This window comes from Lissotriton vulgaris, unplaced genomic scaffold, assembly GCF_964263255.1.
Source record: "Lissotriton vulgaris unplaced genomic scaffold, aLisVul1.2 SCAFFOLD_431, whole genome shotgun sequence".
Classification (NCBI taxonomy): domain Eukaryota; kingdom Metazoa; phylum Chordata; class Amphibia; order Caudata; family Salamandridae; genus Lissotriton; species Lissotriton vulgaris.
The window spans coordinates 463,141-473,054 of record NW_028241894.1 but is presented as its reverse complement, the minus strand read 5'-3'; positions in this window follow the sequence as shown (position 1 = coordinate 473,054).

The following is a 9,914-nucleotide window of genomic DNA, read 5'->3' as shown; positions in this document are numbered from 1 at the left end:
TCTTGTACTTCTCTGTTCTCTTACGGGTGGGAGGTATTGCAAAGCCTGAATAGAGCTAGGGAATTGGCGATACCATTTGAAATTTGTCAGGGAGGGGGGAGGAGGGAGTGCGATGCGAGCAGCAGCAGGGAAGGGGGCGGAGAGGAGGCTCTGATGGAGAGCGAGGTAAAGCCATGCTTTGCAGCAAACCCTAACAAGCGGAAAACGAAAGCCGTTCAAAAGTAGATGGGCCGGCCAGCAGTGAAAAAAGTAAAGTTTCGGGAGAGCCTGGGGCGAGGGCGCTCCGTGATGATTCATTGTCGACAACACTCCACGTGCAGGCCAAATGGTAGGAAATCATGGGGGGCTCTCTAACAGCTGGGGAATGGATAAGGGTGCATGAGGGAGTACGGACAGTCAGCTCCAATGCCCGTTTCGAAGGATGGGGGGTTCATACTATGGGGGGCCTTTATCCTGGAGGGCAAGTTTATTACAAGAGATGAGGCCATAGAATCCTTTCAATTGGGTACGGGGAAATAACTCCAATATGGCAAAATATCAACCACAACTCGTGAGCTGTAGCCGACGCGCCACCCCACTCCAACACCCTGGCAACACGACTAGATATGGCTCATGGCTGTAGACTGATCTCCCGCAATGATAGGGCGCTCCGTGATGATTCATTGTCGACAACACTCCACGTGCAGGCCAAATGGTAGGAAATCATGGGGGGCTCTCTAACAGCTGGGGAATGGATAAGGGTGCATGAGGGAGTACGGACAGTCAGCTCCAATGCCCGTTTCAAATTGTTGCAATATAATTTCATGCACCAAACCTATCTTACTCCACATGCTTTGAATGTTAGTTATGCTCCTTGACCAGCCAGCTGCACACGCTGCAGGCCCCGAAAGCGGATTTATACATATGGTATGGTCTTGTACTTCTCTGTTCTCTTACGGGTGGGAGGTATTGCAAAGCCTGAATAGAGCTAGGGAATTGGCGATACCATTTGAAATTTGTCAGGGAGGAGGGAGTGCGATGCGAGCAGCAGCAGGGAAGGGGGCGGAGAGGAGGCTCTGATGGAGAGCGATGTAAAGCCATGCTTTGCAGCAAACCCTAACAAGCGGAAAACGAAAGCCGTGCAAAAGTAGATGGGCCACCCAGCAGTGAAAAAAGTAAAGTTTCGGGAGAGCCTGGGGCGGGAATGCGAGCGAAGGGAGGCAGGCATATTACGAGGGAAGCCGGATGGGGGCGGGAAAGCCTGGTGGGAGGCGTGAATGCGCGAGGGGAGGCAGGCGGATTGGGAGAGAAGCCTGATGGGGGCGGGAAAGCCTGGTGGGAGGCGTGAATGCGCGAGGGGAGGCAGGCGGATTGGGAGAGAAGCCTGATGGGGGCGGGAAAGCCTGGTGGGAGGCGTGAATGCGCGAGGGGAGGCAGGCGGATTGGGAGAGAAGCCTGATGGGGGCGGGAGAGCCTGGTGGGTGGGCGTGAATGAGGAGAGGACTGGGCTGGGCTTGCATGCGATGCGCGTGCATGTACACGGGCACTGCATGAAAACCGCGGGGCTGAAAGCCCTTTGGTTTGAAGATGTTTTCGCCACATGAATTCTCGCTACGCTCGATGCGCTTGCGCGCATCGATAGGTCGCGAGACCTAAAAATGAATAAGGAACTGGCAAGGTGAAAGTTCGATATTGTGCACCCTGCCTTCGGCTGTAAGGCTTGCCGTAGGGATGACTTACCTATACCACATGCAGTGCTTTGCTGGCATAGCGCACTGAGGTGTGTCTTCACAGTCAATTCATTAATTATTCAAAAGACTCCATCATAAGTTAAATAATCAATTTTAACCCATTTGTCTCCACGCTTCATTTCAAAGTTTCTTTTTGCTTCTTTCATTCACATAAAAGGCTGCACGTTTCACACATTATTTCAAATGCTGTAGATATGCCTATCCGGGTCTTTTTCTGTAGTATGTGAGTGAAAAGTAATTCATCCTGAGCAGCTGTATTCGCTTAAACCGAATGCATTTCGGGATGGACAGCCCTCCGTCCGGGGTAGCTATAATTTCAAATTGAAACCACTATTAATATTTTGCAACATTTGACATAAAACATGATCTGTGGTGTCTCAAACCATTATTCAAACTCTAATCAATGCAAGTCTGATATAAACAATAGAACGTGAAACCCCATGACTCATAGAGCCCAACCATTCCCTTAACAAACCTGATAAATAATACATCAACAAATGTGCAAAAACGAACGAGAAACATAGTTCCTCGTGAAGCCCAACCATTCCCTTAGCAAACCTTGTAAATGAAACCTAAACAAATGTGCACAAACAAAATACTCCCCCTGTATAACTTCATGCCATCCAGTGTATGTCAAGATGTAATAACCTCCCCATACAACTGATAATAATCAGTACCTGCACAAACCAAACTCTGTTTTTGCACTAAAACCAACTAATCTACTCCTCATCTCACCTTCATACGAGGGCACAAACAACCAACTGCAGCCTTGTGATCCCAATTAAACCAACCCCCCTACGTGCCTTCCAACTATTTACATGACTCGAATTGCAAATTCAAAACCAAACCTAAAACAAATACTCTTCCCACACATCATTGTGTGCCCTTCATTAAACACCCATCCTGTCTACATAAACCCAAAAATGTACATGTTGTATTTCAGAACAATATTCAGAGATGTGTGCAATGTCGACACTTTTGCTTTCTCTGCACCAAGACATGCAGCCTGCAATGGCAGTTAGCATGAGCTTGGTGAGGGGTCCCTTAGGTTAGCAGAACCCCAGCACACTCTTGGCCAAGTGCATCAGATACCAGGCAAAAAGTGAGGGGTACCATGTACAAAGTGGCACTTTCCTACACACCTTTAATTTTGTTAGATTTAAAAAATAAAGGGTCCAAAATGTGACCAGCTTTGGGAGCAGCATTTTTATCAAGCAGAGTAAGCTGAATAGCTTCCAAATAATATATCAGGCTCAGCATCTGTGGACAATGCGTGTTATCAAGCGAATATTAGCAGCCTTTAATACATACGGTGTACCCGATTCTACAAGATCCTGTGCAAAGCAAGCATCACGACCTGGAAGTCAGCAAAGGAGTGCACCTGATAAGGAGAAATGGCAGCGCGGCGTTGATGCTCCTCCAGCCGACTACTGCCTAACAGCGATATCCCCCATAAATGCGGCGCAAATAAGCTACAGCTCAACACCATCGAACCGCAATCTGTGGCAAACACGTCGATCCGCAGCAGACCCCCATCTGAGGCTACACGTGCTGACATTATCAAGCATCAAGATAAAGACTAGGAGGCCATCTATGCCCCTAGTAATTCCCATTGGGACTCTAGAACCGCCATAGTCCAAGGCGACGCTAAGTGCAATTTCGTACTTTGCCATTACGGCTTTTAACTGATATAAAACTACATGTGTTAAAATATAAGTCACTCAGCTCACAGCGCTAACTAAGTGTGTGTTTTGTGAAAATAAAAACAAAAGAAGCAACCTGAACTCTTGGCACATCACAGCTTGCGACCCAATAACTAAGGGAACCAAGTGAAAGGACAGGATTGCCAGGCTAAAGGATACTATATCACTTAAAGCATCACTATACAGTGGCAGAACTTAGAATCTGAACTAGCTACAAACGTAACATTTTAGAAATACCAAGTGGTTCTCCAGAAGAAGGCGTGTGTACGCCGAAAGGCGCGTAGAGACAAAACAAATACTCCACTTGTTTGGTTTTTAATTAGTTTTTTAATATATATGTATAAATTTAAATTTTCGTCATTTGTAAAACTGTGCATTCATGATGTATTAACTGTGTGATTTTTTAATTATGTCAATGATTTGATTAATAATTTTTGTACTATCAATAAATTGATCATGAATAATGATTTTTCTTATTGTTGATATTACTATGTGCACTGCATTAGTTGATTTACTCCTTGGCTACAATAATTTATGTTTTATAGTACCTGCTATTTTCTCAGGACCCAATAGTTGCCTAGGATAAAGTTATTTGTATAAAACACGTCGATCCCACCAGACCGTGGCTGGATGGCTCCTACACTGGTTTCCAGACACACGAGGGCCTACGAGGCAGAGTGACTCCCGGCCTGCGCTACTCTCCTTCTCTACACAGCACATCTGAGGTGCGGGCACGAGTAGAGGCTATTGCTCGACCGGAGCAGAGGGCAGACACGGTGGTAAGTGCGCCGGGCGCGGATTGTTCTGTGTGCTCTCCCCCGGCCTACTCTCCGATATTGCCGGCCTGCCCCACTCGGTCCTTCCCTCCCAGTTCGGTCCTTCTCTCCCGGATGCCCCACAGGGAAACGACCACATGGTCACTACGAGTGCGGATCGGGGAGGAGACGGGTGGATCCATCGCCCCTGGTGCCGGCTGCCCCCTTGCAATACCACGCATTCACCCGACCTGCGGCACTTTAGGCCCGACGCTCCGAGTGCTGGCTGCACCACTGACCCCGCGACTACTGCCGCCCTGCCTCATCACTTTGCAGCACTGTAGCAAGCTCCATCCTGGGCCTTCACCGCAACTTCACTTCCTGCCTTCCTGAATCAATCTGCCTGCCGTAGGTCATTGGCACGCGAAGGTGGTGGCCTTTCTTTTCTCTGTGCAACAGTCAGGGTCTGGACATTCTACTGACACCAGCCATCCTGCTCGCTCCTCTGGTGCCTCCCCCCACCCCCCTTTGTCAGATTGCTCAGGGAAGCACCTCGCTGGCACCATTGTGTTCGGAGCCCTGCCCATGCTTCCCCCTTTCTCTTTCATTTTTTACCTGCTGGTTGACTCTCCTGCGTCACCTTCTACTTGCCAACAGCGCGGGCATTGGGCTGCTGCCGTCCCCTTCGTTTAGTCGCACAGCGGCATGGGCCGCAAAGATCCTAATCAAAAGCCCTCACATTTAAAAAAGGTTGCTGAGACAAGTCAAGAGGATGGCCCCATCATGGTGGACGGTGGCCAGGGCGCAGATCACATAGACGACCCCACGGCTCAGTCCTTAACACTACTCCAGGAGATGAGGGCAGGTTTTCGAGCACTGGATGGGTTATTTGACACGTACAAATGCCTAGAGGATATGGGGGCCAAAATTCAAGCACACGACAGGTGCCTGGATGTTGCTGAGGCGCGCATATCTGACATCGAGGATGGTACGGTGCAGTCCCCCAAAAGGCTAGTGCGCGTGGAGTGCATACATAAAGACGTGGCGATAAAAAACGAAGACTTCGAAGCCAGCAGTAGACACAACAACGTCCGTATTTTGGGGGTGCCGGAGGCCACTGCGACTGGCCACCTTGACCTACCCCCCCCCCCCCCCCCAGTCAAGGCCACCCTCAGAAACCTGGGTCTAAAGTATGGCATTCTTAACACGGCCAGACTGCGAGTCAATATCAATGGCCGGACCTGCATTTTGGACACCCCTACTGAGGCACAGGAATTTTGCCACGCGTACAAACACAACAATAACCAGGCGATTGCGGACGAGTCCAGATCCTCTCCTCCGAGCAGCGGCTCCAAAGCAAGCATTGAACTGTTTTCAAGTGCGAGCACTGGCTGACTCTCTCCTCCTACACGTTGCCACTTTGATACCATAGCTGGACTGGAATACTAACACTCATCACCACATAATGTTTCTATTGGCTGTCCGACTGGTGTGGCGTTGCCACCCCTCATGGTGTACACCTTTGGTTTGTTTCTAGGATATCGATATGCTGAGATAGGGCTCTTTCATTCCAGCTTAAAGTTTGTTGGTATATCATGCTTTTTTGTATTTTCTGGGTTCTGCCTAACTTCATTCAGGGTGAGGTTGGGTGGTTGGGGGGGGGGGGCAACTGTCACTGCACTGGAATTTCGAATTATTTACTGTTATGCTCACTGCCCTATTTAATGTTTATCAATGATTGTCTATTTTGGTTATTAATGTCAAGACTATTAGATGGCGCAGTTAGGTAATGTCTGTGGTCCCTCTGGTTTGTCCCTGTTGTCTTGGAATTTCAGGGGCCTGAACGATAATCGCAAGAAAAAAGGCAGGTGGTTCACTATTTGATACATCACAACATCGACATTGCTTTTTTGCAAGAAACACACCTGTCTAAATCTGACCCCACACGATTTGCTTCAAGCTGGGGCACACACAGATACTTTTCTGACTTCAGCAGTTATTCCTGTGGCACAGCAATTATTATACACAAAAGGGTGCCCTTCAGTCTTCGCTCCGCCTTTGGGGATGATGAGGGAAGATATAAAATAGTCACGGGCACATTAATGGGCCACAGCGTAGCCCTGGTCTGTGTCTATGCTCCGAACACTGATTCCCCGGAATACTTTCATTCCCTACAGGTCCAACTTGCCAAGTTAGACTCTACCCTGCTGCTGCTGGGGGGGGGGATCTCAATCTGCTTCTCAACCCCGCCTTAGACAGCACCGCCAAATCTCCTGGCACTAAGTTGCCCGCTCACAGAGCCTTACTAGATCTTTGCGAACAATTACCACTCCACGACATATGGCGCAATCGCAACCCTTCCATCACTGATTACAAACATTATTCCAGCCACCACAACACTTGGACCAGGATGGACTATTAGCTTCTCTTCCCTGGCGTATCCTGTTGGTACCAATCCATCTCCACCCTTCCAAAAACATATTTAGATCACTACCCGATTAAACCTCTCCTTAGTGTGCCTAGACCCGTTGGATACGAGCTACAATGGCACTTTCCTAGTCGAACCCTCAACAACGACCTCTTTCTCTCTGAGGTGCATGAGGCCATTGAAGAATATTTTGCTATCAACACAGGCTCGGTTGACTCTTGGGCAGTTCTATGGGAAGGGTTCAAGGCACACATCAGGGGAGTCTGCATTGCCAAACATGCCGGGGTACAAAAGGCTCTACGAACTACACTCCCCCGTCTTTAGCGAGACTTAAGGGATATAGACAGCGATACAACTAACAGTCCTAACTCAGAGGCGGCTACACGCCATCTTGCCCTCCTCACTGAATACAGGGAGACTGCAGACTGGGAGATACTGTTCTTAGGTAAATATTCCACCGCACGGTGCTATGGCAAAGGAGAGCGACCAGCCGGATTCTGGGGCAGATGTTACGCCCCCCATACAACAAAGCCTACATCATTGAGTTGACATCCTCCACTGGCCAGACACTCACATCCATCTCTCAGATCCGAGACGAATTCCTCAGTTTTTACGCCTCTCTCTACACATCTACAGTTGGGCATGATCCCACTGCACAGGACGCATACCTATCAGAAATCGCCTTGGTCTACCTACAGAAACATATGCAGGAATTCCTGGCTAAACAGATTTTGATGGATGAAGTCATTAGTGCCATTGAGGCCCTTTGAGGATCCTCAGCACCTGGCTTGGATGGCTTAGCAGGGGATTTTTACAAGGCGTACAAAGACCTACTGGTGCCTTAACTGATTGAGGTATATGCGGAAGCCTTGAAAGGCAAATCCTACCTCTTACCTTTCGCAAGACTGTCATTATTCTCCTTCCCAAGCCTGGCAGGAATTCATCTTTATGTGGCTCATATCGCCCTCTGTCCCTACTAAATTTAGACTATAAAATTCTGGCCAAGATTCTCGCTATGGGCCTATCTCTCCTGATGGAATTCATTATTTCCACGGCCCAATCGAGCTTTGTCCCCCATCGTTCTACCTCATTGAATCGGAGGGCGCTCTTCAATCCTTCATAGGATTACCCCTGAGATCTTAGCATCCCGCATTTTATTGGACACTGAGAAGGCATTTGACTCCGAAGAATGGCCCTTTCTTGTGTCCATTGTGCGCCGCATGGGTATGCCTATGGCATTTATTGCCACCACTAAATTATTGTACAGTCGCCCCACTGCGAGAATCCGCCTGAACGGTACCCTCTCCCGACCCTTTTCTCTATCCTGTGGTACTCAACAAGGCTATCCCCTGTCCCCAATATTGTTTATTCTTGCCATGGACCCCTTAATCCGGCATTTCCAGGAGAAACACTTGTAGAGGGGACTCCAATTCAACACTGGCCCCTTGTTGGTTTCACTTTATGCAGATGATACTATTCTTTATGCTAGGGAGCCTGGCGTTTACCTGGAGCCCACATCATCCATCTAAATTATGGTCAAGTCATCAATATCCTTGAGGCGCAGGTGGAGCGATTGTTGCGATTACCACTATTGCTTATAGGGTAGTGATCATCAAGTTGGGTGTGCAGTCATGTGGGCTTGCCAAGAACCTTCCTGGACCTGCTCCACTGGAGGTGTAGCCATTATCCACAAAAACATCAGGAATATGCCCACACATTCCACCCTCATCATCAAAGCAGAATATAGTTGAAGTAAACATCACTGTATCACATCTTCTACCGATTATTCTTCTCACTTCACACTGCATTTAGCTGCAATTTACCAAGACTCCTCAGTTGCGTGTGAAGATGCTAATCCCCTCAGGTAGCACAAGCACAGCTCTCATGGCTAGAAAATGCTCTCCCTTAAAGCTCTCTTCTCCTGGACCTGATGAGGCCTTAGCACTGACTTTATTTACTTTTGCACTGCCTATAATCTCCGTCAGCACAAAGGGACCCTTTGCACCCAATTCCAAAACATCTTGGGAGCCAAACTAGACAGCAACCTACAAAATGACCCAATCAGCAGAGTCATTTAGGGTTTTGGCAGTTCAAAACCCCCACCAAACCCATTATTTCTACTATCCCCATTTAGAGGTGGAGCCATTGGCAATCAAAACATTAGCTGCTACCTCGAAGCACATTCAGTGGCGGCAGCTGATCCTCTAAAGGGCCACTGTCTTTAGTGCAATTGGAGGTTTCTCCTTTTTAGGGAGCTCCCCCAAATGCAGATTTTTCCTTTCAGGGTCTGCTATGCAAGGCCTGGAAGACACAGGGAATGACAGTAAACAGTGACTTCCTATGCCCAGGCAGAAACCTTTCTGCACATCATGGTCATTTGTTTTCAGAAATATTCCCCTCTTTGGACACTTGGGGGAAAAAAAACTTCCCACTATTTCAAGCTGTAAAATAAGACTCTTGTTATGGGTACTGTAACCAACACTAAACAAGACTATGCCAAACCTACTCTGGCATCCGTGGTTACTAATTGGATCACATGCCCTTCACAGATATCAAGCCTGCCTTATATAAATGTCCTTCTGTAAATCCTCAAGAACACACTTCTACCAGCCAAATGTGATGGTTCTGATAGTTTGGAATAACATTCCTCCTTGACTTGTTAACGCCTCTGACGCCTACATGCATCATCTATTCTTCTAGCTATGATCGTCTTTGTGTTCACTTTGAGATGATTCACTTCTAGGTGGACACCCTACGAGGAATACAACTAAAGCAATACTTGAAGGAGGCAACTGCAGGCATACAAGTTAAGGGCAGTACAGATGACCTGGTAACAGGAAGTAGGACAAAATGTGCAGGGAAAGTGATTAGTACCTGTAAGAAGGCAACACAGGGTATGAGTAGACTACATTACCATAGAAGAAGACTTGCTTCATTCTAGGGGATCCTGACCCACTACCAGATCTATCATTGACACACCTATTCGATTTGTTTGAAAAAAATCAATGGTAAGCAACTGGTAAAATAGGTTACATTCTCTGTTAGAGGAATGGGGTTGCATCGGTAAGAACTATATCCAAAAAGCCTTGCAGACAATAGTGCACTTCCCTGTTTTGAGATGGAGTAGCAGATCTTAAGGGAAATTGGCTCTTACGGTCTGCACCTACGTAAAAGGAGATACTGAGATTCAGGAATATTTCAAGCCCATGTTCACAAACAGTGTTCTCACCTGTTCTTAATTGTCTTTTTTCTTTTACTTTCTTCTTTACGTTTAATGTCTTGGATTACTCCATGGGAA